The sequence below is a fragment of the Ornithodoros turicata genome, unplaced genomic scaffold (genome assembly GCF_037126465.1).
Source record: "Ornithodoros turicata isolate Travis unplaced genomic scaffold, ASM3712646v1 ctg00001209.1, whole genome shotgun sequence".
In the NCBI taxonomy this organism is placed as follows: Eukaryota; Metazoa; Arthropoda; class Arachnida; order Ixodida; family Argasidae; genus Ornithodoros; species Ornithodoros turicata.
The window spans coordinates 36250-62794 of record NW_026999503.1 but is presented as its reverse complement, the minus strand read 5'-3'; the positions used below and the strand labels follow the sequence as shown (position 1 = coordinate 62794).

At 45.9% G+C, this 26545-nt stretch overlaps 1 long non-coding RNA gene across 2 annotated transcripts; it reads left to right on the top strand.

Annotated features, from left to right (window-relative positions):
• On the top strand, nt 1-26545 carry LOC135376667 (uncharacterized). 2 transcript variants are annotated; one of them, XR_010417793.1, is made up of 3 exons: nt 1-94; nt 6093-6293; nt 26451-26545. It is a non-coding gene; the product is annotated as an uncharacterized LOC135376667 (long non-coding RNA). The 2 variants fall into 2 exon arrangements; XR_010417794.1 differs by lacking the exon at nt 26451-26545 and adding an exon at nt 19509-19525.

The window sequence follows — 26545 nt, the reverse complement described above, 5'->3', positions numbered from 1 at the left end:
CGGTGCTCACGTGCTGCCAGGAACGCAGCCCAGGTCAGTCCAGTTGAATCCTGGCTGTCGACGGATGCATACGCACCGTCACCGTGGAGGAAAGGTGAGTGATTTACCGTCGCGGTTAGGCCTCGTTCCCGATGTGTCTGGTCTTGGTGCGTTTTTACTTTTTACCTAGCTCTGCGCTCGTCTTAAGCATTTTCGCCGTATGACTGGACTTGTTTAGCAGTAACTTCCTTGCCGTCATCCCCGTTGAGTTTCGTAGCGTCGTGCGTCTTAAAGGTCACCTCCAGGGAAAATTCTCACAGATCACAACAAAAGCGAGCAGGCACAAAGGGTGGTGCCTACTGAATGTACCTCCAAAATAGATTGGTCAAATACCCTGTATTTACGGGGAAATCAATTTTTTGGTTTGCCGTCGGATCGACCGCTCAAATCAGTGACGTCACGGCCAACTTTCATTTTGCCTCTTCTTGGTTTGTTAACTTGGGGCCCTATCCTGGTCAAAGTAATCTACCTCGATTACTTTAAATTTCTTCTGTCATTCGTGGGCAATCGAAAAAGGCGTGAATATTAAAAGTGGTTGACACACTTCTATCAACCATTTGCCCCACGTATTATCTTGGAATGCGACCCGCCTTATCGCTATTTTCTCCTGAGAATCCAAAGGTCACACCTGTGATCTGCCCGCCTGCCTTGTTGCTTCGGTTCTTTGGTGTCGGAAATAGAAAACTACCGGCGTAAAACTGAATTTCGTGGAAAATGTGCGGAAAAGCAAGCTCGTAATTTCCTTTTTTGCTGTTTGTCATTTTTCTTGACGTACAGGTGTGCAAGATGGCAATGTTTGAGTGGCACCGTAATTGTACTTGGCATTTATAATTCGGTATGTGCCCGTAAGATGGCGCTGACGTCAAGCAACGAAACGATAAAAGCGCGAAGGATCATTGCAAAGGGTCGAACGCAGGGGTGCCAGATTTGGCTACTTTTCGTTTCGTCTGGCGGGAAATTTTCAAGCTTGCCTATTTTTGGGCTATTTCAATACTTTCCCGGCATAGTTTGCATTTTTCTGTTTCCACAAAGCTGCTCTCTGCTGAAGGCCACAATTCGTAGAGAGATACAGAAAGAAAGGGTCCCGACCAAGTTATATTCCGCGACGACGATTAAAAGTTGCACAAAGAAGGCCGTACCAGAAAGGCAACGAACTCAAAGGATCAAATACACGTTACGACCAGTGTACGGTGTGTGGCCAATAACTTCGAAAGCCCGGAGCAGCCCCTCGCTCTTTCTGGAAGATGTACTGAGGCGTGTGGACAGCTGCCCTCTTTTTTTTTCTTGGTACTCACGTTTCGGACACCGGCAAGTGGCCAATTCGTAATGGGGAATTGCGGAAAGTACCCACGGCGATACAGAAAGGAATGGGAGGAAGATGCAGACTCTAACGGTAAATTAAACTGATACTATTCTGATATGCCACAGTGGTTTTGCTATGTTACGTATGGGCTTTTGAGACCTGCAGCCGATTTTGCCTTCGCTACAGGGGCGTCCCTCTCGATATTCCTGCAGGATGGCTTGCCGCCTTAGCAACATCGAGCTACAGTGCCCTAGAAGACTGTAGTGGAAAGAGTGGAACCGGTTTCAGCCCGATAGCTGAAGGAAGGACGAGCGGATGGCCGCTGCTGTCGAATTCCCGGGGAGAAACTGCGAAGCGCCTATGACCGCTGCAGCGTTTTTGCTGTGTTTGCGTGGTTTGCGTGATGCTTTGGTGACTCCGAAAGAAGACAATCTGTGACGCATGAAAATAGTGAAGCTTCCTGTAAATTTTGCGGGTATTTGAGTGGGCTAATCCTCGATAGAGAAGAAAAAAAGAAGGTAGAGACACATTGCTTCGCGCCCCGCTGCAAGACTGGCTGCCCGGGTGGCTTTCTGTCGAGCTCAACAGCTGTGGGCTTAAAGGGACCATGAAAAGATATTTGACAAACCCACGATCATTGTTAATTAGTTCCCCTGTACTAAACTATTCACTCTGTGAAATATGAAGTTGAAAATCGTACAAATAGCGAAAATACTGTATATTTACCACAGGCGTGAATGGCAGCTGCTACGGCCCGCCTCCGAGGCGACCTGGCCGTGACATCATACACAGAACATGTTGCCGTTTCGCGGACGGGCTTTTGCGAGCAAAGTGTAAAATTTTCCAACAAGCTTGCATACTTTGTCATGAAATATGTTTTAATTTGACTTGGAGACAAGATTGTAACTAACCGTTGACACAGAATCCTACGAGAAATGTAATATAGCCGTTGACTGTCAGCATGGTTACCGGAGCAAGTTTTCCTCTTTGAACTTCTTCTTCAGGACATACCTTCATCGGTGACATTCTACGAGCTGCTGCGTACCGAACGATCCATAGACGCTGTATGTGTCACATAACCTCTACCTCCATTGCTGATAATTTGCCTTTCGCCATATTTCAAGTGATTTCGACGAGGGAGGTGTACAACGTCGTTGTTGTCCAAACCGAAACCATGCACCCACGTGGTCTGGCGGGGTGTGTCCTCCTCGTCGTTCACAGTTGGCTGAGAGGATTGGATGGCGATGACGTAAGCCCACTTCGAAGGCATATATCCAGCGGTCACGCCCTGCTATTTTTGTCTGATAACTGCGGCCCCGTTTTACTGAATACGTCGATGTGTGTACGATAGTGATGGATCATGAGAACGGTTTCCTGCAGAGTACTCGAAATTCTCGAAAATCATTTCATTGTCCCTTTAAGGGTCACCATTGCCAGCACGCTATCCTTGATGGACTACTTAACAAGGCACGTCGGGTATAAGTTCATCGTGACATCACGAAGTTAAGATCCGCTTGAGAACATTTTTGGCATTTTGAGGCAATCCTCAGGCTGTCACATCCAACACCACAACAGTTTTTGATAACTGTTTCTTGCCTTAGCTTTTATAGTATGGCAAAATCTGTTGCAAATGGAAATGCGGAGCCTGGTGTGTTAGATGCTCTGCTCAGTACAAATGGCATAGAGGAATATAAATGCGCAATGCAGACTCTGATGGACAAGTTCATTGGAAATCTCAGCAGTGCCGATCTTGTAATTGAAAAGTCAACAGACCATGTCGAATGCGTATCATCAAGAAGCGACCAGAGACTTTTTATATAGCTGGCTATCTTGCTCGAAAATTCCTGTCTAAATCAAAGTGTGAGATGTGTAGAAAGTTGATGCTTAGTGTCCCCTGAAGTCGCTCATCCACAGACTACGTCTGAATGTGGCCTTCACTCCGTTCTGTCGCTACCAGCTATGTTGTGAGGCTAGCCCTATGTGCAACGTGTGTGGTGTACTTGCCAACGTAGAACATATACTCCTCCGCTGCCGGACCTATATCAACGAGAGGAGTACACTGCAGTCATAGCTTGCCACTCTTGGCTGCCGCCCCTTCAACTTGTCGAGCATCCTCGGCCCTTGGGACACCACGGCCTTACGTCATGTAGTTGGCTTTTTTTGAGGCGACAGGCCTAAAGGACGCATTGTGACCCCAACAGCGCTCTCGGACATTCCCACCATCACGATCAGGATCGCCATCGCCGCTCCGATCATTCGCGTCATCTCTCAGCGTCATCTCTCATCGTCATCGCTCATCATTGTCACCACTCATATTAGACCCCCTAGCTATGGGGTAGCGTTCCATTCCTAGAGTGGAAAACCTCCCCACTTCATCATCAGAATATATCTGTTGTTGTTGTCGTTGTTGCTTAGTAACAAGAATGATGTACAGAACCTGCAGGCAGCTCAGCTGAAATATAAGGGGGGCCTGTTGTATCCATCAAGCTTTATGCTTTGGTTCGTGGGAAATTTGAAAAACGTGTTTACGAGCTGCTTCAGTACGCAGGAACTTCACCATGAAAGCATGACTGTGCAAAATATCTGAAGCTCAGTCGCTGCACATAACTTGTCATTTTTACCTGCCAGTAATTAATTTTGTTCTTTACATTATGTGTATCCAGTGTTTCATTTATTTGCAGTTTTATTGTGTTTTTTATATTCATACTGTGTGGACGTTATAAGCAAACTTTACAGCGTCATAGCCTGCGATCATTCCATAACTGAAAGCATAAACCTGCCTCCCTCATTGCGTGTGCTTCCTGTTTTATGTGGCATATGCCGGTAGACTATGGCGTGTAGTAAACGTTTTTGAAAAAAGTAACAAGAAATAATTCACAAAGAGACACCGCACACACAAATAACAATCCTAGTGCGATGACCCGGTACGCCGGCGTCAGTTTCTGCTCGGAGTGTCTACGCTAGCGCCCCCCAGCGGCATCCGCCTCAAGAGCCTCACAGAGGGATCGTCGCATTTTCCACTACAATCTTCTAGGGCGCTGTAATCGAGCTCTGCTTTCTGCAAGGCATGGAAGACTGACCTGCGACCGCACCTAATATAAATACACCAATAAATTGTCTGTAAGGTGTTTGGCTATTTTGGCTATATTCAAATTATCCGAGTTGGCTATTTTTTGGCGACTTTCTGGCTTTCACTGGGCGGGCCAGGGCTTTGGGGTCTGGTAACCCTGGTTGAACGGACAGTGTGGCGCGAGCCGTAAACGCGTTTATGAGAAATAGGTCCGTGCTTTAAATCTTGAGCTTTATTTATGAGCTTTTCTTTATACTTTTCTGTGTGTTCGTGTGCTCGATATGCGAAATGGTAATTCGCATTTCAATATGCGTCTTTTGCTCGTGAGCAATGGGGTTGTAATGATACCGCAAATGAGCGTTGATAGTTTCACTCAGCAAACGGCGAACTTTGATCCATGCGTTTTCTTTGTGTGTGTGTGTGTGTGCACACCTCTATGTTGCAATAACATTGATTGTACGACGGCTATGAGAAGGCGGAGCTTCGGCCGAAACGTAGACTTCCCCAGACCCTTAGTTTAAATGCCAGCTTAATAAATACCTTTCCCCGACTTCCTACTTGAGTCTCAGGTGTCTTTTTTCCCCTATATCTCAAGTAGGGACATTATATATATATATATATATATATATATATAAAGAGGGGGGAAAGCCATTCAAAAAATAGGTAAATGATGCTAGACGTGTTTGAAATTCAAACTTACAGTTAAGATGGCTTCTATGGCTGCACGTAGAGAAACAGATACTCATTGAACGATGCGACAGCACCAGAGGACACGTGTTTCGCCGTGTTTGCGGCTCGTCGGCCCTGGGTAGCTGCGCATCGTTCGGGATTGGCAAACCAGGGGTCACTCAGCGAGCGATATACACCTGGGAGGGTGACCGAGCACTCCTCAATGCCACAGTGCAAGCCAGTGAATTATAAAGAGGGGGGAAAAGCCATTAAAAAAATAGGTAAATGATGCTGACAGGACACGTGTGTCCTCTGGTGCTGTCGCATCGTTCAATGAGTATCTGTTTCTCTACGTGCAGCCATAGAAGCCACCTTAACTGTAAGTTTGAATTTCAAACACGTCTAGCATCATTTACCTATTTTTTAATGGCTTTTCCCCCCTCTTTATAATTCACTGGCTTGCACTGTGGCATTGAGGAGTGCTCGGTCACCCTCCCAGGTGTATATCGCTCGCTGAGTGACCCCTGGTTTGCCAATCCCGAACGATGCGCAGCTACCCAGGGCCGACGAGCCGCAAACACGGCGAAACACGTGTCCTCTGGTGCTGTCGCTTCGTTCAATGAGTATATATATATATATATATATATGTATTTGTAAGCACAACAAACTTTGTCCGATGGTTGACTTAGCACCCCGCCTTTTTGTTACGTTCGGCTGTCCGGCTGCACACAAACTTTACCTTCATCGGGGTCGAAATGACAGATGTGAACCCGAACCTTACTGCAAGGAAGATATAGGGTATCCACAATTAGTAGGATGCTGACCTGTCTGTAATGACGCACTGGTTGACGTATTTCGCTTTTCTTACCATCTCCAATTTTGATAACCCTTGCCATTCCTGGGTTATGCATTAGCTTTACTGTTGAGATAATGATGAGTAAATTTGTTGTTATTGTTCTAACTCAGTACGGATCAATATACTTGGAGATGACTGTCAACTTCATTCGACAGAAACAATGAGCTGTTCCTGTGGCTGCTTCGTTGCCCTGTCGATCCTGCTGCACCTTCTGACTGTTTCCAGTGGCCTATCCACGAGCCCGTTATCGAGTGCAGGAAACCAGACCACGAGCTTGATGTCCCCAGACAACGTCCGCAATCGTCGTTCACCCATTGACATAGCCGGCATTGTCACGTTCGTTGGACAACTAAGTGGTATGTGTTTCCTGAGTAGGAATTGCAGCTTCTCCTTCCTGCTTATTGTATAACCACTGCTTCTACTATATGGAAGTTATAGGAAAATTAATTTAAAGAGCAACTGTAGTAGTAACTAAACAAGCAGCTAGCTTATCAAAGTAGCAACTGCCACGAAAATGACTTGGCAAGCCGTTACTTCCCGTAACAGCTCCCATTCCAATCTGATAAAGTCGGGCATTGTGGCCTCGCTCATTCGGTCTGCGTTAAGTAACCGCTGAATCCATGAGCAAGCCTCGACTCGACGCTCCGCTTCGACTCCAACTAGTGGAGGAAAGTGTCGCTCCTCCACTCGAAGATCCCATGCGTTTCATGAACCCATTTCGGGGATTCCTGCGCCAAGGCGCTCCTCGAGAAGCCATCCTCGAATAAAGCTGTGCTCTCGTCCCCAGCCGTCTTTCGGGACACCTCGGAAATGTTGATTTTCGTGCTTAAAACACACTTTTAGGATGAAAAATAAGTATATTTCTTTACTTTATTTCGGCCAATGTGCATTACTAATACAAACAAAAATTGCAAGTGTTTGACATGGTGCACGTGTTTCGAACAGGGAAACAGACAGATAGGTTTTCTAGTTTTCTGGTCCTGCAACTACAACCACAACGACAGGAGCTAGCTTAATTAGCTTAATGGCATGGTAACCTCGTATCAAATAATATGAAAGATGACGTCACTGTTTGTCACAGTGCATGTTACAATATGTAGCGTGAACGCTATTTGCTAGCGGATATCTACTTTTGCCCAACGCTTAGAGGGCATCTATTAACAAGCAAACATATAAACATATTTGACAGCAACTTTCGGAGAGTTGCTCGAAGGAATCGGGGAGACCTTTCTTGGGGAGGCAACGCAAGCATGTCGTACGAACTTTTATGGTCCATGGCTTTTATGGTCATTCGCGTCCTGCCTAAACCGCGGACCCTGTTATCCCACCCAACGAAAGGAATTCGCACTATGTGGACATCTCCCGACAGAACTCCTGCGAAAAAACGAAGAGAAAGAAACATGAATGAAATATTTGTTGAGCCGTTTTGGTCATAGATGGAGCAGGGGTCGGCCCAGCTTGATACAATGGAAAGATTCCGGAGAAACAGAAGCATTCAGTGGTCAGATCAGATATTTATTTATTTTTAGATGTCCAATAAATGCGAAGTTATTTTTTGCACCGCTTTTTCCGTGAAAATATCCTTCGAACATACCGTCTTTGTGCTGAGTAGCACGACAGAAAATTGACTACACCTTGTCTTGAAAAGTGTGCTTGTGATGTAGCGTGGGATTTTGTCCACAACGCGGCACACCGTCGGGTGGCTCTGGCACGTCCACAGGGTCTCCCGCGGCAGTGCAAAAAGTCCTAACGTCATAAAATGACATGTCGACGTGCAGCTGTAACACAGGTGGTAGCGGCAGCTGCCCATGATTGCACACACTTTCCTCCAGCGTCAACGTAGCCGAAAGGCTTCGTACTGTTGTCTTCATGAAGAAGTACCGTATACCATCAAAATGTCCAAAGGGAGTCTCTTATGGAACGTCGTCGTACAGCGGTCGATGAACGCATTGAACAACCTCTCTTCCGCCATGACCCCTGCTAAACAAACTCGAGTTGAAGAACGTTTTCGAGGTATCACCCAAGCTGCCTCGAGGTTTTCGAGGAATGCGCGGGGGAATTCCTCCACTCGAGGAGCTCCTCGAGTGGAGGAATTCCCCCGCGCATTCCTCGAAAATCTCGAGGTAGCATCGGTGCTACCTCGAGAACGTTCTTCAACTCGGGTTTGGCTGGCGTCATGGCGGAAGACAGGTCTTTGGCTGCGTTCATCGACTGCGTTTTGTGCCACGGTGGCCTTTAACTGGGTGCTGACGACACTACCACTGTGCGACGAACTCCATTTGAACACTCTGATGACCACGAGTTTCTGATATTGTATGCGGTACCTGTTCATGAAGACAACAACCGTATGAAGCCTTTTCGATGCATTGCCGGTGGAGGAAAGTGTGTGGAATCGTAGGCTTCCGCTACCTCCTGTGCTACAGCTGACCGTCGACATGTGATTTTATGGCGTTAGGACATTTCGGACTGCCGCGGGAGGCCTTGTGAATGTGTCAGAGCCTATACAGTATGCCGCGTTGTCGAAAAAACCTCACAGTTTCTCGACAGCACATTTTTTAAGAGAAGGTGTAAAAAATTTCCTCCTGTCGCGCTACTTAGCGCAAAGAAGGATGAAAGATGTTTTCACGAAAAAAAGAAAGAAACTGTGCATTCATTGGACATCTAAAAAAAAATAAACATCTCAATCTGTCTGCTCAATGCTGCTGTTTCTAGGTGATCTTTATACTGTATTAAGAAGCTGGACCAACCCCTGCTCCAGCTATGATCAAAATGGCTTAGCAAATCTTTCATGCATTTTTTTTTCTTTTTGGTGTCGAAGAAGAAGCGTACACCTTTCGTCTCAAACGGTCGCCAGAGTTCGTCGCATCCCTCCCGTTTTTTTAGGGTACTTGGGAGATGTCCCGAAAGTGGAAATTCCGTTTGTTGGGTGGGATACCGTGCAGAGCGCGAATGAGGGTCGTAAAATAAGTCGACGACGGTCGAACTGAACCGCGGTCGAGAGTGCTACACGGCAGTGCCAACATTGGTTGACTGCACAACCACGGTTGAGTTTCGACTGAGCTCCTCAACCACGGTCGGGTCAACTGGAAAACAAGATGGCAGACTCCATGAAACGCATGGGCTCTTCGAGTGGAGGAGCGGCACTTTCCTCCACTGTTTGGTGTCGAGGAGGAGCGTCGAGTCGAGGTTTGCTCATGAATTCGGCGGTTAGTGCTCCCTCTGTTTCACCCCTCTCTACCAATCAGGAGGTTATTGGGAGTGTAGGTTGTGTCATTAAATGGGTTGCTGAGTTTGAGAACGTGTCGTATTATTTTTTCTATTCCCTGTCTCAGGTCTCATCGTCATTCCTCAGGTTTCGTCAGGTTTCATCGTAGTTACCAAATGTACCGACTTATAATTACAAGCTACTTATAACCAGGGTGTCGAACCGCAAACATTACGGGTTCGGTTCGGGTACGGGTTCGCGTTGCTTTGATTTCGTTCCGGTTCAGTTCCGGTTCGGCCATGCCAAAAATCGAACCGGTTCGCAAACCGGTTCTCAATCTCGAACCGGTTCACGAACCGGTTCAACGCTCCATGTTCCATAAAACTGCTTTTATCAGGAAATGCGTGGCTAATAGCGTACCGCTGTTGTCTGCATTGACGTTTTTAGCGGTCAGGTACTCCCTTTAGCGAGAGAAAGGAGAAATGGATGAAGCGTCGTAGACCTGCTACTTTCTGTTCCTAAAATCTCTTTTTTCACACGCACAGTGCCAGCAAGATACACTTAAAGGAGGCCTAATAAGATGAACAGCGTTACATAGACGACGGTACTTGCCGGCAGACTGCATTCGTAGCGTGAATCGATCTGAAACCGTACGGAAACATGTCGAAAATAAGCCTGCTAGCCTTACTCTGTCCGAGCTCACAGCAGTGTACTAGTTAATCCACAACACAAAGGCAAGACAAAAGCAAAGGCAACAGGCGACACAACTGCACTACCAATAAGTAGAACTGCATTTACTTTTCAAACCACGACCAATCCAACAGGCACTGTTCTGCGTATGCTGCTTCTCCACTTCTCATGTTTCTAACTTGTGTAATTTTTACTGCTCACGTGTAAAGGGAAATGTTTGGAGCTTACTTAATCACATATTCGTCCTATAGAGCTACATAACTGGCCTACTCCATTCCTGTTTCATTCGTCCGCTTGGCGCCTCGTCTCTGAAGAGTAGACGCCGCAGCGCGTGCATGGGGCGCTAGACACGGCGCTCACAAGGACAACTGCGCTTCAGCGTGTTAAAAAGACGCTGAGAGTATACTGACTATATGTCCTCGTTTGTCTGCTAGGTGATAATTTCCGAAATTCATGATGTGGACGTGTGATGATGATACCAATGTGTATTCGTTCTGGGATTGAGAGGAACTCTTATGCTGACTTCTTTTATGTCCGAACCGTTTTGTTGCGAACCGGTTACCGCTATTATTTTTTACGGTTCTGCTCCGGTTCGGGTTCAACAGTGTCACGAAAATTTCGGTTCGGGTTCGGGTACGGTTCCGGCAAAATTAACGGTTCGGGTACGGTTTTCGGTTCAGGTTCGGGTTCGGTTCGACACCCTGCTTATAACTTGTTTGTTACCGAAGTCCGGTGGCACGGTGACAGGTGTTTGACATAGCACTAAACCTGCCGGTTGGTACATATAATTTAGTTGGCGGTACAGAGAAAAACCCGGACGTGCACACTTGATGCCGCAACTGAGCGACCCCTTTAAAAGCTTTTTCCCAACAGCCTTCTGTCGACTGCTATTTCTTTTTTGTTGTTGTTTTTTCTTCTTCTTCTTCATTCTTGTATAGGCCAGGGGCGCCGAACTCATTCGTGTTCCCTGGCCGCATCGAGAAGATCTTGGAGTAGCCTGTTTCTGATATAGATGACACAGAACAGAACTTCAAACGATATAAAACGTATAGATTTGGGTTACATAGCGTTGCTCGATCACACGGTCAGCAATCCACTTTATATGCCGTGTCATGAGGAAACTTGGCACATCTTGTGTTTAACAATTGCGTCAGCTGCGTGTGAAAGTGATTACGCAATCGCAATCTGAAGGTCTGTGTTGAGATGTTCGTTTAAATTGTTTGTTGAGATGTTCGTTCGATGTAAACGGCCGCTCGCAGCGATTGGCTACCAGCCTTTGCACGACGCCCCCGCTTCCCGATGTAGTGCCGACGTCCCATCGCGGTCTCCATCCCCCTGCACTGTACCGCCAGTCCACACCTGGTCGTGCCGCGCTACACTGGCACGCGCGCAGAGCGATTCTTGTGTGGGGTGCGGGATCAAGTGTTTGACTTATGTTGTCACTGACTATAGTAATGTTAATCGAATAAATATCAGACGCAGGGACAAGTTTAGAGGCCCATCAGCGAACACGACAAAAGTAGCACAGAAAGATAGGAAACGTCGAGCTTTCAACATTTTATCATACCATTAAAAGTTGAAAGTTGGACGCTGGTACTCTTTGTGTTATTTTGTCTTCTTTGCTGTGGTCATATGTGTCAACCGGCCCCTCTCGATCGTCTCTTAGTTGGAGAGTCATGGGCTGTTGCAGGTCAGCGGCAACTTTTTTCTAGCACTAATGAACGTAAGGAAGACTAGAGAACGTACTTGACGCGCCGTCAATGAGATTCTCCTATGCCCGAGCGTGACCGCCCCTTGCGCAGCCATCCATGGTCATGGACAGCCAAGCGCGGATTAGTGGACGAATTTCTGCCCCCTAACAACAGCTGAGCTTCTCCGTTTGTTGCCAACCTTGTGCAGTCACGTGGGATAACAAACGGGGAAACGAGTCGGTGGAGGGAACGACGTCCAGCGTAGGAAGCAAGGAAGCCGTGTAATTGCGAATAGCACGTACGAACATTCGGGATACGTTCAGAATTGAGTAGAGCTATCGGAATAACAAGGTAAGCGTTGTCATATCAAACGTGAATTATATTTTATCTATGAGATTAGATGGATATGCTATAGCAATGGGACTGATTTCCGCCATCTTTAGTCAGGCAAAGTCTGATGCCCGCACCCACCTAGTGCGTGCCTGGGGGGGGGGGGCGCCCTTCAGACCCCCTCAGTCTGTGTAACCTAGCCCGAACTAACCTAACTAAAATGCGCTTACCTGGCCTAACCCAACGCTCATACCTTTCGCTACATTACCCATCTGCAGCCGTTAGGCTTAGCGTGGCCGTGTCTTTCTGTGCTTCAGATGGTGTTAATAAAATGGATATCAAAAAAGGTTCCAGACAACATCATTTTATAATTCTGATATTTTTAGACTCGGTATATGGTCTTCTCTCACTTCCATGCATTATTTCACTTTTAAACACACTCACCAACTTTTAAAAGCCACCAGTCCCACTGCTATAGTACAGTCGATTAGGATTACCTAAGACACCGCCAACCCTTTGCTTTCCACCAACACAGATGAACGTGATGTTTACCGCCATGACGTGTTGAAGTGGCGTATGTATCCTTTGCGAGCTAAATCAATAAATCGTCACCCATCGTAGCAAATTTTGGCATGTATTTCCGAAGACAATAATAATCCAAAGATGAATACTGATGAATACACACAGTAAACCGTCATCTGTTCATGCTGCTCTGCGAACCAACGGGAACCGGAAATGACAAAAACGAAACCACCTGCCATTCCATGCTCTGGTGACGGATGGCAGCTCGCTTGTGGTCACGCTTTTTTGAGCGAGTCCGACCCCCTGGGAACCAGGAGTGGCATCTAATGTATTGCTCCGTAGACGAAAGCGTGCTGGGCTAACGCAATGAATCCTGGACAGGTCCTGGTCGCATGTCGCAGCAAACGTCAGGGCACACGTGACCTTAAAGATGGCGACGCCCGTGATCGGCGGCCAAACCGTGTGTAAACAATGCAGTTGTTTCTGCGCGACTCTTTGGATCACGGTAATTATTTTATCCGATAATCTTGCAGTAAAACGTGCAGTTTTGCACATGGGGCCTCGTACTGTTGACTTCCAAAGATGCGATGTCGACCGCAAGTTAAGAACCACTGAACCAATGCGATGTGCTTAAACTAACGAAAAATGAGCTACCATGTCGCGGAAGAAGTACTGTAGGAATGAGAGGGTATTCCAAGTTGGGGACAACAGTTTCATGTCCGAAGGCTGGACTGGACTGAACGTCCGTGAGGATGAGAAGCTGCGAGCCAGAATGTTAAGCTCGCGCCGGGTGACGCTGCTGTCTCGTCGGCTTCTTCGTCCGGCGGCTGGAAGCACCTCTACGTGAACCGGTCAATGGCCGGTGAGAAGGTACGGGTATCCGCGCAAGATGGGAAGAGTATGTCAAGATGGACAGAACCGAAGCGGTCGTCGGGCGGCGCGAATTTGCCAAGCGGAGTGATGGTATATGACGCTGGATCTTTGAGCGCTGACAAGCGACGCAGCACCTCACCCAAGCTCGAATGTCCGCATTCATGGATGGCTACACGTAGCGCTCGGCGATGAGTTTCTGAGTAGGTCGGGCGCCGGGGGAATGGAAGCGAAGATAGCGCGCCGGAGCTCTGCTAGTACGAAAGGTCTTGCACGGTCGGTCGAAGTGTCGCAGCACAGCGTGATGTCCGTGCCGGGCAGCGGAATGTCTTCCAGCATTAGGGAAGACGACTGTGTTTCACGGAGTCGGAGGAGCTCTTGGTCGGAGGGTTGAGCGGATGCGAGGTCTTCCGGCGAGACGGATGTGGCACGTACAGAGAACGGCGCGATGCGGCTGACGGCATCGGCTGGACCGTTGGCACTTTCCTGCACATACTGGATCTGCGTGCAGAATGCCGCCAGGTAGGACAACTGCCGCATCTCACGAGGCGAGTAGCGGCCACTAGCAGAACGAAAAGCATAGGAGAGAGGCTTGTGGTCCGAGAAGACGGTGAAGTCTCGGCCCTCCAAAAAGCGGCGAAATTGCCTGACTGCAAGATAAGCAGGAAGGAGCTCCCGGCTGAACGTGCTGTATTTCTGTTCAGCGGGTTTCAACTTCTTACTGAAGTGCGCTATAGGGCGCCAGCTGTCGTCAAACTTCTGATGCAAGGCCGCGCCCACGGCCACGTTGGAGGCATCCACCATTAGCGCGGTCGGAGCGCCATGCTTCAGCCATGATGGTACAGCTGTATCTGCGCGCTGAGGTCCACCTTTATCTTCGAAAAGGCGGCTTCGGCTTCACCTGACCAGGGGAGGGGCTTCGATCCGTCGCGAAAACTGAGGAGAGCTTCTAGTGGGCGCAAAGTGGTGGCACAGTGAGGGATGAATCGCCGGTAAAAGTTAATTAAACCGAGGAAACGTCTCAACTGGCGGAGAGACTGAGGCTGCGGAAAGCTGGTGAATCGCGTCGACCTCGCTTGCGAGAGGAGCGATGATGGCGGAAGAGACCATGTGACCAAGGAATTCGGTGGACTCAACGCCAAATTCGCACTTCTGACCGTTGATGACGATGCCATGAGCGGCCAGTCGCGCGAAAAGTTGACGGAAGTGGTCGGAATGCTCCTCAGGGGTAGAACTTGCAACAAGCAGGTCGTCGATATAGGCAAAGACGAAAAGAAGGCCTCTGGTGACGGAGTGAATGAACCGCTTGAAGGTCTGTGCTGCGTTGCGCATCCCGAAAGGCATCCGTTGGAATTCAAACAGACCGAATGGGGTGGTAATGGCGGTCATCTTGATGTCTTCGGGGGCAACGGGAATCTGATGGTATGCTTTTATTAGGTCGATTTTAGAAAAGATGGTAGCGCCGTGCAAGTTGACGGTGAAATGCAGGCGAGGCAAGGGGTAGCGGTTTGGAACTGTGGCGAGGTTGAGGGCAATGTAATCTCCGCAAGGTCGCCACTCCCCGGTCTTTTTGGGGACCATATGCAGCGGAGATGACCAATCGCTGGAGGAAGGTCGGGCAACACCAATAGCGAGCATGTGCTCGAACTCCGTGCGGACGATTTTGAGTTTTTCCGGGGCGAGACGTCGAGGTCGAGCAAAAACAAGTGGTCCAGTGGTACAGATGTGATGCACAATAACGTGCGCGACGGGTCTCATCCAGACCGGTGGTTGGGTGAGAGAAAGGTGAGAGGAACTCTCGAAAGATTGCGGCGTACGGCGATGTCAATGCAGAAAGCGTGACGGTATCGGCACAGGGAGGTCGGTTGCCGGTCATGACGTGTACGGAAAGCTTCGTGCAAGTGTCGAGAAGTAGCTTATTCCGGACATTAACCGTGAGGCCGAAATGCTGCAGAAAATCTGCCCCCAATATGGGTTGGCCGACACTGGCTACGAGGAAAAGTTCCTGCGTAGGCCTATGTTAAGGCTGAGAATCTGCTGGCGGAAAACTGGGATGGTGGTATTGTTGGCCGCCGTAAGGTGGAATAAGGGCGGGCGACGCCGGTCAGAAGGTGTAGCAAGTAGGACGCTGACTTCTGCTCCTGTGTCCACCAGAAGGCGTAACTTGGTGGCACGGTCTGTGACACAGAAGACGCGACCTGCGGGAGTAGTCAGGGTGCTGGTGGTCGCTGTCAGTGCTCCTCTTGGGAGTTTCCCGACCATCCGCAGGGGCGGGCACAGCGTTCGGCCCTGTCGCCGAAACGATGGTGGTACCAGCACCACCAAGTGAATGTGGAATCTCCAGAGCGTGGGGAAGGCGAGCGTCGGCGAGATTGGGAATTGCGGTTTCCTGAGCGGGGGCGATGGAGGGGTTTTCGTCGACGGTCTGCATGGGCATTGGAACGGGCGTCAATGCTTGCGCGCAGGCGGGAGACGTCGGCAGAAAGAGTGCCCAGACGCGCGTGGACGTCGTCTTGTGGTGCACAGGCGGGGCTTTGACGTCGGGGGCCGAAAGATCTGGGGATGGCTGCGTGACCGTAGAGACACCGGGGCCGACAACTTTGTTTTTGTTAGCCTGTTCTACTAGGTTGGCAAGCGGCAGGCTTGATGCGGCAGCCAGAATCATTTGAACCTGAGATGGAAGGCGCTGTATGAAGAGCTCGCGAAGAAGCTGTGCGTCGAAACTGGGGGCGCGGTCCCCGAGCGAAGCTATCATGGAACGTAACAGCTGGGATGGGCGGCGGTCGCAGCAGTTGGGGTAGCAGTTTATTGTCTGAAGGCTGGACTGGACTCGCGGGCTGCACTGGACGTTAAGCTCGCGTCGGGTGACGCTGCTGTCTCGTCGGGTTCTTCGTCTGGCGGATGAAAGCGCCGCTACAGTACCGCATGGTTTACGCTGGCAAAACACGTTCATCTCGTGGCTTTGTAACCACGGAAATATGTCGGTAAGCAGCAAAACGACGTGTAAACAAAGTCACATGTCCTCGAAATGACGTTTTCTATGACGTGCGACCAGGACAAGATGGCAGTTTTGCCAAAACCGCCCGCTTGAGGGTAGTTACAGCCGCAGGGGTGACACAAACACGCCATTGTTATAACTGCCCTCAAGCGGGTGCTCTTGTCAAAACTGCCATGCTGTCCTGGTCGCACGTCATAGAAGACGTCGTTTTGAGGCGGTGGCGTCGGAACTATTTTTCCACTGGGGAAGCCGAACAAAAAGCTACTATAACCTTAATCATTTATTTTCATTTGAAAGCTCATGCAGGCAATACAAGGGTGGTACACTAATTGAAAACGTGCTCAAGGCAAATTACGACATGTGCATCCTTGTACGGCAGGCCATAATTAACATTTCAGAAGTAATATATATGAATACGTTAGTGAGAAGATAATGTTAATGTAATTACAAACATAATTTACATATCTTTTATACATACTTTACAAACAAGGAAAAATAAACGAACGCTACTTGCCGCGAGAACGCGGGCTTTTTGTGTGGATTTTTCCAATCAAGGATATTTGTGCAGCTTGTTGCCGATGCGGCAGCCCAAACAATGGAACACGCAACAGAAGGAAATGCATGTATACGTTGGAGCCGCGGCACGGAACGAAGATAGCCTTACCAACAGTCTCACAGCACGACTGCAGGACGCCAACTCCAACGAATATTTGCAACTATATTATCCAGAGCTGGAAGCGAATATCGTCTGATCCTCGATCCTTTTGCCTTCTGAGATTAAACCAGGCTTTCTTGGCGCGGTCTGGGGCTCAGCAAGAGCATACAGGTGCCGGTCACGGGCTCGGTCGGGACGATACTGAGTAAAGTCTGGAGCTTCGTGCTAATCAAGATTGGGACTCAGCGGGTGGAGAGGATTACGAGCAGTGGCCTCGCGATGAATACACGGCTCCCGTTCACGCTCGGCAAATCTTCACCTATCGCTGAAATTCCACACAGGCTGCACAACAAATTACCGAAAGACACTGTATTCTCAAGAAACTTAAAATCAAACTCGCCACACGGGCTTCTCGACATCTCTGTTCCTCACAACAAGGATCGCCACACAGGCTACCCGACAAATTGCACAAAAGTGATATCTGCTTCTTAAGATCACAATCGCAAGGCTACACAACAAGTTGCACAAATCCTTAAACACAAAATTGCCGCACAGGCTACCTAACTAAACAATTTTTACGTTAGTCTCGTCAGCTCACTGTAGAGGTGAGGAAGTCCAAAGATTCTTCGAAGCCTGGGACGTCTTCTTGTCGGCATGGTGCCTTTTGGCATTTTCCTCGACATCACATCGTGGCACGCAACACTTGCACACGTCACAAAAATAATCTAACTGCACTGTGCAGCAACCTGCACTTGATACTTCAAACCGATCGTGGAGCCATACCGCTACTATTGCCGCCGTCGCTATTTCCAAACTTCTCCGGCGGGAAAACCGCTGATGTCCCCCTTGTGTTTACATTCTTTAGTTCTCCAGACCAACCACGTGGCGAGTCTCCCAAACTCATCCAATAATCCCTTATAAAACCTGGTTAAACGGGGCTCTCACAGGTCACTCCAGGAACATCCCTCTTTTCTTGGTAGGGAAAGAGTGACGACGCCACTGTCACAAAACCCGACTACGGCCGCATTACGTAAAAAAATATATAATAATAATAATTTACTTCATTTCCAAATGTCAGGGTGCGAAGACAATTCCCAAGTCTCGGGGACCAAAAGATTCTGGGCGAAAACACTTGGCATCAGATTACCGTAGACGGTCCGAACTACAGTCACTATAGACTATATAGTAACTGTACTCCGAACGGCCCGAGAATGCCATGCCTGGTCTTGACGATTGTATCTCATTACGGCCGATGTCTCAGTACGGCCGAAAGTCTCAATAGGGCCGATAATGCTTTAATCCCTAAGTGTCTCATTACGGCCAAAGTCTCAATACGGCCGAAGGTAGTCTTACCGCCGAAGATGTCTCATAACGGCCAAAAGTCAAAATGTGTATTGTAACGTGCATTGATATGCAATGTTGCAGCCAGGTATGGATATAGATTCCAGAGGGTATAAGCCATGCAGTGTGCCCTTAGGGCCCTTATCATATATATATACGCATATTGTGAGACAATCTGAATGTTATCATACCACAGCACATGCAGCATATTGTGTAATGTGTACACCCCAAAGGTGGTGTTGATGTTGCTACTATGTGAAGTTAGCTACTTGTGGAGAGCTAGTTGAACAACGCCTTTGTTGTGACGTTTTTTGGAGTCATCCTACAGTCACTGGCCAAGAAGGAACACCTATCTCAGTCGACGTCAGTTTATTTCCATTCGCTTTACGATGGTACAGTTCTTGCTTCTGGAATGAGTAGACCTGCAAGAAGCAAAGAGCAACCGTGAATAGGCTAGAATATAAAAAAAAACACAAAAAACACAAGCATTTGACTCAACATGGCTGGTTTTAATGTGCACAAGCTGCATACATGTTGATATGTATCCGTTATTTCATACAAGGCTATCATAAATCTTCATCAAGACAAAAAATGACAAACCTTAAGAATGTGACTTCCAGGTAAACACAATGCATGACCATGAGATGAATTTAGTTGCATTATAGTTCATTCACATAATGGAAACATGTGAATATGAAACAGTGATACATTACAATTCATGAAATGATGCATGCATGACTTTCCTTTTCTCGTTTCTTATAAAAGTAGTGCACGAATTCACATTCATGCAGTAATTGTGCATGAACATACATGTCCATGGCGCGAGTTATTTTCACTGATCAAAAAGAGGTCACGTGGGATTGCGTGACGCTTGCGAAATGTGCAGCATGGCGAAACAAAACTTGTAAATAGTGCATTGCACTTCATGGTAGCTGCCAGAAACGAAGCGAAGTTATGAGACAATGGATTACAGGCATGTTGGCATCTTTTTGATTCCTGCGTATCATTTCACATTACACTGTGACACTGAATACATGCGTGTCGTGTCTCAAGATGCTGGGGAAGTAGTTGCATGGGAAGTGTGCATGGTTCTAGACTTTTAATTTTTGATCGTATGATCGGAATATCGGCACCTCTCGCGTTGCGCCTTGCATGTGACCAACCAAGTGCTGTTCCCTTACTAGCCCTCCTTACAAACAACAAAACGAAACACGTGGGAAGGTATATTTTTGATTACTCATATATAACGCGAAAATGTATCGTTTTCAGGTTGCTGCCACTACTCCATATGCCCGCAATTGTCCTGCGTGTATGATTACACTAACGACGTCGCCCTCCACGGCGGAAGTGGTTTGCGCACACGCGTTTCAGCATGAAGCCTGCAGGTAACATCTGATGCTTACCCTTCGGATATGCTGATTCTGAATTTACATATTGTAGCTTAGAGGAATTCCGAATGCCCAGAGTGACACACGCTTATAACATTGTGACATCAGCGCAGTGGCATAAGCACTAATGTAGTGCCCCACAAAAATGAACGAGGGGCAGTGGTTTATCCAGAAGCCCAAGCACGAGAGGGGTGTTGGAAAAAATTGGGGATGGAGGTCATCACTATAGTTGCGTTATTACAGCTCAACATATCATTACAGACGTGTCTGAAGCTGGAATTGCAAGGGCACCCCCTGTAGGGGGTGCACAGTCAAAAAAAGTTAGGGGGTGTCACTGAACATTTGGGGGGTGTAGGGGGGTCTGGATAAAGCACTGACGAGGGGGACTCCTCCACCACATGTAAAGCCTCATAAAACACCTCCTGAAATATTTTCCTGGCTATGCAGCTGCATCATTATGATGTAATTGTCATTGTTGTCCATAATTCTTGAATATGTTTTGAATATATGGAAAAAAAGTCTGCTTGACAGCATATGTCTTGCGGTCATCATCAAACAAGAGCATATGTCGTTTTGTTCAGCATCTTATATACTTTTTTTTTATTTCAGGTGGACGTAAATTGTGGAAGGCAGCAAGCGGGGGAAAAGATCACGGTCATAGGTCATGTGGCTCCTGGAGCTCCCAGTGGGCTCCCTTGTGGAGTAACTTTTCAGAACACACAGACTCACAGTTTGCTCACAGAACGAACGAGTAGGATGTTGCTCGAATACTGAGACAAAATGGCGTAACACATACAAATATCATGTGACACAGCATGACAATAAAAACATTTTTCATGAGGGATGCATGAAACACTGTCGCAATATTATGTGCATGAACCATTGTGTGTGACACAAGCCGTGGGGACACACCGCCTCGGACACACTTTGGGAAGCATAAAACACAGCGATTGCTAATATAGTGGATGCTTCTTTTTTCTTTTTGGCCGTGATGAAACATCTTCGACCGAAATGAGACTACCTTCGGCCGTAATGAGACTTTCGGCCGTAATGAGACTTTGGCCGTAATGAGATGTTACCGGGAGATCAGTGAACATGTTTCTCTGAGTGCGTGCGTGCGTGTTATTGTGTTCTTCTCATGGAAATAGTCCACAAAATTCGAGAATGTGAGTCAATATTGCGTTTAATGCGTGCACATGTAATGCAAAAGAATGTAAGCTTTGTCGCCTCTTTCACCTTGACAAAAACTGTCCTGCTATTGAAATTCGTGTTCCTTGGTATCCGCCCTAGTTCAGGTCGCAATGACAGCATGCTTACAAGTCAACTCTTTAATTTCAAGTTGTGTTAATATCCCTCTGACAGTTTTTAGCATTGACTACAGATTATTTTAATTACTTCTATGACTGCTCGCCATGATTCTACCCCTTCAATGATTATTTGATATTCCTCTGTTAGCATGGTATTTCTAACATTGACTATTGATAATTGTTGCTACGATTCTGCGTGGTTGATTCTACTGCTCCATACGTTCTCCAGCTATCTACATGTTCCTGTATTTTGCCCTTCACTTGCTGGATTTGTATTTGGTAGCTTTCGATAATATAAATAGAGAATTATTATTCCTTCAAGCATTGACTATTGATAATTGTTACTACGATTCTGCGTGTCTGATTATACTCCGCCATACTTCCTTCATCTATTTACATGTTCCTAAGTTCTGCTTCTTCCTCTTTAAACATAATATTTCTAGTGCTGACTAATGATAACTGTTGCTATGATTGTATGTGTGTGTGTGTGTGCGCGCGTGAGTGTGTGTGCGTGAGTGAGTGAGTGAGATTCTACTTCTCCATCTATCTATATGTTCCTGTATTTTGCCCTTCACTTGCTAGATTCGTATTTCGTAGCTTTCGATAATATAAATAGAGAATTATTATTCTTGTCTCGCGACGTAAACACCCAATTATTTATTTAGAGAATTATTATTCCTTGGAGCCTTGACTATTGATAATTGTTGCTACGATTCTGCGTGTCTGATTATACTCCGGCATACTTCCTTCATCTATTTACATGTTCCTAGGTTCTGCTTCTTCCTCTTTAAGCATACTATTTCTAGTACTGACTAATGCTAACTGTTGCTGTGATTGTATGTGTGTGTGTGTGTGAGTGAGATTCTACTTCTCCATCTATCTACATGTTCCTGTATTTTGCTCTTCACTTGCTAGATTCGTATTTGGTAGCTTTCGATTAATATAAATAGAGAATTATTATTTCTTCAAGCATTGACTATTCATAATTGTTGCTACGATTCTGCGTGTCCGATTATACTCCGCCATACTTTCCTAATCTATTTACATGTTTTTAAGTTCTGCTTCTTCCTCTTTAAGCATAGTATTTCTAGTGCTGACTATAATGATAACTGTAACTATGATTGTGTGTGTGTGTGTGTGTGTGTGTGATTCTACTTCTCCATCTATCTACATGTTCCTGTATTTTGCCCTTCACTTGCTAGATTCGTATTTGGTAGCTTTCGATTAATATAGACACAGAATTATTATTCCTTCAAGCATTGACTATTGATAACTGTTGCTACGATTCTGCGTGTCCGATTATACTCCGCCATACTTTCCTAATCTATTTACATGTTTTTAAGTTCTGCTTCTTCCTCTTTAAGCATAGTATTTCTAGTGCTGACTATAATGATAACTGTTGCTATGATTGTGTGTGTGTGTGTGTGTGTGATTCTACTTCTCCATCTATCTACATGTTCCTGTATTTTGCCCTTCACTTGCTAGATTCGTATTTGGTAGCTTTCGATTAATATAGACACAGAATTATTATTCCTTCAAGCATTGACTATTGATAACTGTTGCTACGATTCTGCGTGTCCGATTATACTCCGCCATACTTTCCTAATCTATTTACATGTTTTTAAGTTCTGCTTCTTCCTCTTTAAGCATAGTATTTCTAGTGCTGACTATAATGATAACTGTTGCTATGATTGTGTGTGTGTGTGTGTGATTCTACTTCTCCATCTATCTACATGCTCCTGTATTTTGCTCTTCACTTGCTAGATTCGTATTTGGTAGCTTTCGATTAATGTAAATACAGAATTCCTTTAAGCATTGACTATTCATAATTGTTGCTACGATTCTGCGTGTCCGATTATACTCCGCCATACTTTCCTAATCTATTTACATGTTCCTAAGTTCTGCTTCTTCCTCTTTAAGCATAGTATTTCTAGTGCTGACTATAATGATAACTGTTGCAATGATTGTGTGTGTGTGTGTGTGTGATTCTACTTCTCCATCTATCTACATGTTCCTGTATTTTGCTCTCCACTTGCTAGATTCGTATTTGGTAGCTTTCGATTAATATAGACACAGAATTATTATTCCTTCAAGCATTGACTATTGATAATTGTTGCTACGATTCTGCGTGTCGGATTATACTCCGCCATACTTTCTTCATCTATTTACATTTTCCTAGGTTCTGCTTGTCCCTATTGAAGCATAATATTTCTAGTGCTGACTAATGATAACTGTTGCTATGATTGTGCGTGTGTGTGTGATTCGACTTCTCCTACTTCTGCATCTATCTACATGTTCCTGTATTTTGCTCTCCACTTGCTAGATTCGTATTTGGTAGCTTTCGATTAATATAAACACAGAATTATTATTCCTTCAAGCATTGACTATTCATAATTGTTGCTACGATTCTGCGTGTCTGATTATACTCCGCCATACTTTCTTCCTCTATTTACATTTTCCTAGGTTCTGCTTGTCCCTATTGAAGCATAATATTTCTAGTGCTGACTAATGATAACTGTTGCTATGATTGTGCGTGTGTGTGTGATTCGACTTCTCCTACTTCTGCATCTATCTACATGTTCCTGTATTTTGCTCTCCACTTGCTAGATTCGTATTTGGTAGCTTTCGATTAATATAAACACAGAATTATTATTCCTTCAAGCATTGACTATTCATAATTGTTGCTACGATTCTGCGTGTCTGATTATACTCCGCCATACTTTCTTCATCTATTTACGTTTTCCTAGGTTCTGCTTGTCCCTATTGAAGCATAATATTTCTAGTGCTGACTAATGATAACTGTTGCTATGATTGTGCGTGTGTGTGTGATTCGACTTCTCCTACTTCTGCATCTATCTACATGTTCCTGTATTTTGCTCTCCACTTGCTAGATTCGTATTTGGTAGCTTTCGATTAATATAAACACAGAATTATTATTCCTTCAAGCATTGACTATTCATAATTGTTGCTACGATTCTGCGTGTCTGATTATACTCCGCCATACTTTCTTCATCTATTTACATTTTCCTAGGTTCTGCTTGTCCCTATTGAAGCATAATATTTCTAGTGCTGACTAATGATAACTGTTGCTATGATTGTGCGTGTGTGTGTGATTCGACTTCTCCTACTTCTGCATCTATCTACATGTTCCTGTATTTTGCTCTCCACTTGCTAGATTCGTATTTGGTAGCTTTCGATTAATGTAAATACAGAATTCCTTCAAGCATTGCCTATTGATAATTGTTGCTACGATTCTGCGTGTCCGATTATACTCCGCCATACTTTCTTCATCTATTTACATTTTCCTAGGTTCTGCTTGTCCCTCTTGAAGCATAATATTTCTTGTGCTGACTAATGCTAACTATTGCGATGATTGTGTGTGTATGTGTGCGTGCGTGCCTGCGTGTGCGTGTGTGTGAGGGTGTGTGAGTGAGTAAGTGAGTGAGGTTCCTGCGTTTTGCTCTTCCGTTGATAGATCCGCATTTGGTAGCTTTTGATTAATATAAGCGGATAATTATTACACCTGTTTGTGATGGTGACGTGATGAAAAACAACGGGATGTGAGTTGCAACAAAATTCGAATTGACTACCCTCAAGATGCTTACACGTAGAGTATTTGTGATCATAGTACAGTGTTCAATTAGGACCATAAAAAATATCGCCTTCATATAACAGCAAGATTAGTCGCATTTATGTATTGCATATATGCATTTATATCCACTAGCATTTATGGTGTTACTTGTGTTTTGATATCATCTTCCACTGTAATATCCCAATATGTATTGTGACTTTGGAAGGGAATCCTCGATTCTGGGGTTGAGGGAGATCTCACGCGTGTTTCGAGGAACTAGTGAAAGAGGGATGTATGAAAGGAGAGGTGAAACCGTTTCTAGGGGACCGGGTTTGTGAACATTTCTATCTGACCACGTGTGTGTGTGTGTGTGTGTGTGTGTCACTGTTCCTCTCATGGAAATGTTCGGCAAAATGCGTGAATGTAAGTCGAGATTATATTTAATGTGTGTACATGTAATGATTTTGAATGCACAAGAAAGTGAGGTCTGTACCATCTTTCACATCAATGAAAATTGTGCCCCCATATGTAATTCGTGTTCCTCAGCGTTCGTCCTAGGTCAGGTCCTGTTGATAGCAAGCTTAGAAGTTAAAGATTCTGTAATTGACAGTTGTGCTAATGATGTCCTCTGAGAGTGTTAACTATTGCTTGTTTAATTATTGCTTTCCTGGACGGTGGTGTGTGTCCCCCTTTTCTGCTCTTCAATCGAAAAGCTCGTATTTAATAGCATTGAAATGATTTGGGCATGGGATAATTAATTATTTACGTGTGTATTATTTTTTTATGTTGATTTACATCACGAAGATGGAGGTCACATACATGAAGCTCAGACTTGTTATGGTAGAATTTTTAATCTTAATTATCATTGTATGGACTAAGAATCTCTTCCTTCATTAAAAGTTGTGTTCCTGGAAGTTCTTTAATAAATATTATCTGCTCTGGGGAAGTGATTGTCTGCGCGCTCGAGTTAGCGAACGTATCCATTTGATATTAAACTGCTTTAACTGCAGGTATTACAATATCTTGAAATTTGTAGCGCGTGTGTAGGATATGAATGTTGCCTGCAGAAATTCCTCGTTTCAACTTTACACATCTCTATCCTGATTGCTAGTACTTTGGATTAATAAAATATTTTCCCTTGTACAAATGTGTATGTCTATTGCTTGCATGTCTGGGCGCGAGAAGGAAAGTACGCTAGGTTAAGGGGAAGCATGGGGAGATGAAACGCTCTTCCATGCAGTGGACCTCCTCGTTGGGGATGTAATGTATGTGAAACTGGGTGGGAGATGGAATAAGATGCATTATGGTTGGTGGTTATATGTACTTTGCATGTTGACGCATGCTCGAATGTGAGAAGGAAAGCCCTCTGTACGGTACGCGCGGCCGCGAAACCCGTGGGGCGGTCTTGGCGCACGCTCCCCCGTGGCGCAGATTATCTTGCTCCAAATATCTCTCTATCTGCTGCGGACGGGGATACCGATGGTCACCAGTATCTCTGGTTCTTCCGATCTCTGGCCTCCTACTACTCTCTCCTGTCAGAACTTTATGTAGAAACCGTACCACTCTCGACGCTGGAGTGCATTGTTTCAGTGTGTCCGATGTGATCCCGCAACGCCGTTAGCCATCGCACAGCTATTGAGATATGCGTATCAGGACGTGGCTGAGCGCGAACAAATAGCGTGCCATATTCGATTCCGCATTCACAAAGAAATGTAATCTTTGTTTTTTCCTCGTCGGAATACGTCCACCAATTCGATTTGCCTACCCATTGCCGATTGGTTGCCGACTTGCGTGAACTGATGATGTCACACCATTTGACAAACACAGCTACAGTTTCGCTTTTCTAAAGTTCCCGAATGTTGCGGATATCGGCAATTTAACACTTTACTCCGTGCATCAATCTGTGTGATGTTCCTCTACAGATCCGTTTCTGTTTTCGACGCAGATGCAGGCCTCACCTGTGCGGAAAACATTGCAGCAAATGATGCGCAGTGCAAGAAGATGCACCAGGACTTGAGCACTGAAAGCGGGCTTAAGAAA